Below are 6,474 nucleotides of genomic sequence, written 5' to 3' on the forward strand. Positions count from 1 at the left end.
GGGATTTTACGAGATATCTGCAATTCAACAAAACATGGAAACTCTGTAAAATGACAGTTGAAAAATGATTTACTATTTTTCAGTCCTTGTTATACTTTTTAATCAAATAATGCCACATAGCTGTATAAAAAAACTTTTTTTAAAAAAGGTATTTTTTTAACCATTAAATACAGTAAAAGGAAAATGAAATTTATGGTGAAATGTTGTTAAAGTACCAAATACCATTCGTAAACCTACAGATTTTAGACAGCATGTACAGTTTTAGTCTGTAAATTAAGGCTTTTTTTCTGTGATTTTAATAGTTATTATCTGTGCCATAACAAAACTGACAAAATCTGAAAAATAACTGTAAATTGTCCAAAAAATGTCAATGATTTAAAAAAAAAAAAAAAAAACACTTCATCTTCTAGTGTTCTTATCTTTTGTCTTGCTCAGTTGTTTTAGTCAATCAGTTTTAAATTTTTAATAAAATGTATGTGCATTATTATTGTGCAGAAATTAAGACATTTACCTGAAATCAGTATTGTTTTGAATATAAATAAATAAACAAATAAACAAATAAATAAAATCTGTTTGCTTCAGAATTGACCAAAATTAGAGTGACAGAGCATAATTTCTTAACTCTCTATTTTTTACAATTATTTTTTTAAATCCTTTGGTCAGTAAACATGTGGCGCTCTTTTGTCTAAAAAAAAAAAGAAGTACATTTGTGGACCAAGAACTCGCAAACATCTGCCATTTCTCCTTGAAAAAATGTATTAAACAAAAAGTCTGTGAACACAATGATTAATTATCTATTGACCAAAACTATTAGCTTTGAGAACACTAAATAGTCCGTTGTTTAGCTCAGCTGTAGTTGCTGTATTTCATTCATGTTAGTTCAGGGATTTCTTGTGTGTTTCTCAGCCATCATTTCATCAATACTGGAACTTACTAGTACCCGATAATAAATCTTTTCCCGTTATGTTCCTTTAACCTGATTTTCCAAAATTTCACAATAACGGTATTTTGACTGGTGTGAGTCACTCAGTGTTATAATTTCCAACCGGCCTTGAAGGCGTCCTAACACTTTTTTTAGACTGGCTGTGTGTTGGAGATCTGCTCTGCAGGGATGTGACCGACAAAGAGAGGGGAGGGAGCAAACCCCTCTCATCTGTTATGCATTTCCCCTTTGATTCAGCAGCAGCAGCCACTGAATCTTATTTTCCAGCGTTTCTCCCTCTAACGCGCTTTGTTCTGTGTTCAGCTGTGGAATGTGCTGGAGAACACAGTTAATTGTAAGAAAAAAAAAACACTCTTATATGTCTGATCTTGTTTTCTCTCCCTTTACCTTTGAAAGGCTCAAACTACTAAGTGCTAAGATCACACAAAGCAGGGGCGTCAATTCAGTCCACAGCACAGTTGTTGCCCTTTTGGAACTGATGGCATGAAAGTTGTTGATGTGAAAAAATGAAGCTCACCAATCGATCAGTAAAGGCATCACAAACAATAGACTCAAACAAGGCAGGTTGGATGAACTTAAATGCACCTAAAGACACATGTTTTTGTGTTTTCTCTTTCTGACCTGATGCCATTTTCATTAGCAGAGGGATATTTAGAAGTTTGTGCGTCGGAGGAGCAGCAGCGTCTCTGCCTGCAGGGCAACAAACTTTGTTTTTAGCGGACTGAACCACCGGCGTACAAGTCAAGCACTCTCCACAGGAGCTGCAGGCGGTCTCATTTCTGGGAAAAAAAAAACACTGCAGGATTCGTTTAAATTCATATGACTTCTGGTAGTTTGAATGTAACTGAGAAAAGGTGAAAGTTTATCTTGAAGTTCAAAAGCTGCCAAATGAGGAAGCAAAATGCACTTTCTGCTCCACCTGTTGGTTGTTCAGTGGCAATGCGAGGCGAGACACATTTTGTGAACTTATATAACTGTATTATTGTGGCTCTAATTCTTACTAAAAGCCCAAAACATCAATCAGATGAGCGTTCATACCAATAAAAGCGCCAACACAAGCATGATTTTTTTTTTCTTTTTGCTCTTTTTTAAACAATAATATCATCACATAGAAATTCTCTCTATCATAAATCAATTTCAAGACTTTTTTTTTTTTTTTTTACAAATCACACTCAGCTTGAAGTACAGAAGAAAAGTACATTTACAAGTACGTTAAGACACCGTGACACAAGGTTGCTGAGTGAGGAACAGTAAGGCACCGATGCCGTCTGGGGCATAGGTAGTTTACAAACAAGAGCGAGGAAAAAAAAACTGCAAAAAACCAGCGTTAAAAACCAGAAGATTCTTTGAAACGTGTCAAGAAAATGAAAGCATAAGAAACAATACTGTAAAGCATAAACATACTGTTTTAAGAACCTTATTAGTGAAACACGTCGTGTGGAAGGTTTGTTCAAAGAGCTCGCTGGAGGGTTTCTGCCGTTTTGTATGGAAGCATAGAAAGGCCTTTATAATCTGAGCATATAATCAACCTGTGAAAGTGATTCACTGGATGCTTCAAAAGTAGAGCGGTGAAATATTTTTGCTTCCTTTTAAATTTTTATTCAATCATTTTTTTAGGAAATCAAATAAAAAAATGTACAAGTCCGTAGTTTCCTGTTGCTCATCTGAACTTCACAGCTGATCACACAGCTGATAAAACAACATAAGACAGTTCTGAGGATTTTATTTTGCCTCTCAAATTTTGGCAGCTGAATCTCCAAACCCAATTTTAAACAGACTTTTCTGACTTCACTTGAAAGTTTCGACACCAAAATGAACTGCCGATTTTAAGCAACCTGAATATACGGTTGTGTTTTTTTTTAATGTTTTGAAACATTTTGTGAATTTGCCATATTTGCAAACTCTAAAATCAATGAAATCAAGTTTCTGAAGTAACCGAACATGAAATATTCTTCAACAATTTTTTTTAAAGAGGCGAATTGAAAGAAAACTAAGTCATAGTTTTCCAAATAAAATATTACAAATCGGTACATTTACTAGTTATTAGTATTGAAATTCTTTTGGCCTTTTTTGTCTTCCATATTTGGTAGCATTTAAAACACAAGCATCAATCTTCCTAATTATAAAATTTAAAGTAAGGGGATTCAAAGCTCATGAATTCATAATGTTTTTTGTTTATTTAATTAAATGTTTCTAACCTTTAACTAACAATTCAGTCGTGTTAAGTATTCTTATCTTTTTGTCCTGTTTTGGCCTCCGTATTTTGCAGCAGGACCATTTAAAACACAACAGGATGCACAGAGGAAATAATAAATCCTTTTCCATTCGGTTTCCAGCGACTAGTTCCTTCTGGCATAATTATATTTTCTGTGAAGAACGTTCTTTTCAGCGATGTTTGTCTGAACTCCGGTGCACGGCTGCCATCAGACACCCACTGATATGTGATCACACTTCTTGGTTATTAATATCCTCTGTTGATTCAACAGGATCACTGGTCCTTTATCACAGATTATCAAATGTTAAACGAGAAGCCATTTGCTAAAATCAAATCAAACGATCCAGGTTGATCAGTGGGGGGAAAGAAAAGAGAAAAAAAACAAAAAGCCAAATACTACAATTTTGGATTCCCATTAGAAGACGCATCTCCACATGTACAAATGAGCTCACTGCCAAGCTGTCTTTCACATGGTGTGTTTCACTGTTGTGCTGTACAGGCTGTGCTTCTGTTTCACACTGTTAGAAAGCATCAAAGCTGAAAAGTCTTGACAGATTGTTTTGAGATGAGCTCTGCCGGTCTCCATCACATCCCCTCTCTGGTTTTCGAGAGACGAGAACGTGACCGAGACCTGAGCTCTGAGACGTTGTTCTATTCTTGAAACGTAAACTGAATTAATAAAAAGTCGCGATCCAGAACAAGTATTGCTCACAGAGCGGGTGAAACGTTTGATTGACTAACAACCGTCTTGACACAAATTTCCTCCCCCCCTCGTTATCGATACAAAAATAGATAAGAAAACATTTACTAATATAAAGTATATGCTAGACAATCAAGAAGTGGGTTATTTTTTTGTTCTAAGGAAAACCAGAAACTGTCACACCCAACGAGAAAATGCCACGACTACCTGTTATCACAGCCCCCCACGCCCCCCTTTACTGTACCTTCTCCAGTCAACACACACACACACACACACACACACACATTTGGTAAACACTGCACAAAGCTAGCTTTCACCACAACCACAGGCACAGTAAAGAGTATATGTATTTGTTGTTGTCTGCAAATGAAGTGAAGTGAGAAAGTGGCCACAGCTAAAAATGCAGCCCGCTCCTCCCGTGTTTGTCGATGCACGCTGCGTCTACCATTAAATCATTTCGCTTCTCACCGTCTGAATTCCCTCCAGTGTGTGCTTTCTGTAATTATGGATGCAGGTCTGTGTGCTCTCAGGGCGTGTCTGTGTCTGTTTTTGAACTGGGTCCACTTAAAGGAGTTTATGAACTGACTGAAAGCATAAGGCAAGGGCTTCTGCAAGTGCAGCCACAGCTCCTATATAGCACCAGAGCAGGAATAAGAGGGTAACAGGTGGGTTTACGTCTCACCTGTTAACGGTGATGTAAGAGTTATTTAAAAAGGTGGCTTCAGTTTCTTTAAAAAAAAAAAAAAAATTCCTTTGACATTGTGTGTAACTTCTGAATGGAAAGTCAAGATCACGAAACCACCACAGTCACTACTACACTTTTCTATATATAACACATCTCAGTCTGTCAGCTCGTCCTCCAAAAATATGTGACAATGTGAAAACTGCTCATTTCTTCTGAGAGATCGCTGCTGAACCTCATCCCAACATCAGTCGTGACACTTGTGCTGTCAGTGATGTCGGGTTATTTGTCTGGTAAACATGTTAGTGGTTGTTCTGTTTATTTAAGCTGAGCGTCAGACTGTGGTTTTACCTCGGCAGTGTCGACTGAGAGAGGAACTGGTGAAAATGTAGTAATTTCGACTCAGCTGTTTGAATCGGTTGCTCTTAAGATGGTCGTTGATTAAAGCATCTTCCATCCCGTCCCCACAGAGTCCTGCACACGTCCGAATGAAACAGAAAACTGCACAACGTCTGCAGGAGACACACTGAGATGTGGTGGATCAAACTTTGGTAAAGTAACATTTAACCTTTACAGCATCCGTATTCAGTTTATGAAACTCCCACCAATGTTTTCACTGGATGGAAGAAGTGACATGTTGCATGTTTCTAGACCAGAAATGATGATTCGACTGTGATTAACACATAACAATAAGTGCGGTTAGCATTAGCAGTTAGCATGGTGTAGCCACACCTCCAGCTTTAACTACAGATATGTGGAGATGTTTAAACTCGAGAGCGAAGTAGAAAATTGCAGTGACGCCACGGGCAATGGATTTCTCTCTGTTGTTTTTTTGAGGACCAAACTAGCAAAACCTAGACGTTACACAAATGTGCTGCATGGAAGAAAAGCCTGCACTTGTACTGAGCTGTCTCAGGCAGGTATGGGTCAGTGTTGAATAATGGAGAATATATCCCTTTGTCGTGGACTTTGGGATTTATAAGTTTGCAGAACCTTTAAATGTACGATTGAGATATAATACAGTCAGGGAAATTTAAAAACGAAAAGCATAATATGGGCTCTAGAAGAATTTCTACAGATGAAGACCTCCAATTTGAGATGGCAAACTCAAAGGAGAAGGTTGACCTCAAATGTAGTTAAACATAATTGTTTTGTGTTGGTCAGGTAAGTCAACTGATAAAGATTATTTATATGTCAGCTGACTAACCTCTACAGGTCTTTAGACTGCAGAAGAAACACTGATAACAAAAGGTTGAAGGAACATTTTAGTTCATTGAAGGAATCCTGGCATTAGTTCCCTCAACTAGAAGGTTGTCTTTAGGAGAACGTGGCTATAAACCAACAACTATCCTCTGACTCTGATTCAAATGTCGTTGAACACTGGCTGCTACAGGGAAATCCATGACATGGCTTACACACCACCTACTTCAAACTAATGACAAAAGCCACAGAGAAGGTTGTGAATATAGAAATCTCCAAAATCCAGAATGTCGTCTTGATGTAGGAAGCCGCCGCTCACGGTCAGAAAGTGGCTGCCTTCAACGGTGGTGGTGCAGCCTCCTCAAGAAAACAGACATTCTATGTGAATTAGGAGCTATTTTCTTGATGAAACTTTGAATGACTTTTAATCCAACAGACTCTAATTTATAACCCTCATTTAAACCTAAAGCTGGAGGTGTGGGCACACAAAGCTACAGGACAATAAGTTACTCAACGGTGTTATCCAGAACCTGCTTCCTGGAGCAATCAGTTCAATGGACAAAAAAGTGCCACCTACAGAAACTTAAAGGTCATTACAAGGCGATCCATGAAAAAAAAAAGACATTGCATCACTAGCCATACTACTGATCAACAGCTGTCAGTGATTTTGCCAACAGTACCATGAAAATGCTTATGGCAAGCCAAGCTGAACAACTCTGAGTGCAGACACATGT

Source organism: Stegastes partitus, unplaced genomic scaffold (assembly GCF_000690725.1).
Source record: "Stegastes partitus isolate 25-593 unplaced genomic scaffold, Stegastes_partitus-1.0.2 Scaffold2236, whole genome shotgun sequence".
In the NCBI taxonomy this organism is placed as follows: domain Eukaryota; kingdom Metazoa; phylum Chordata; class Actinopteri; family Pomacentridae; genus Stegastes; species Stegastes partitus.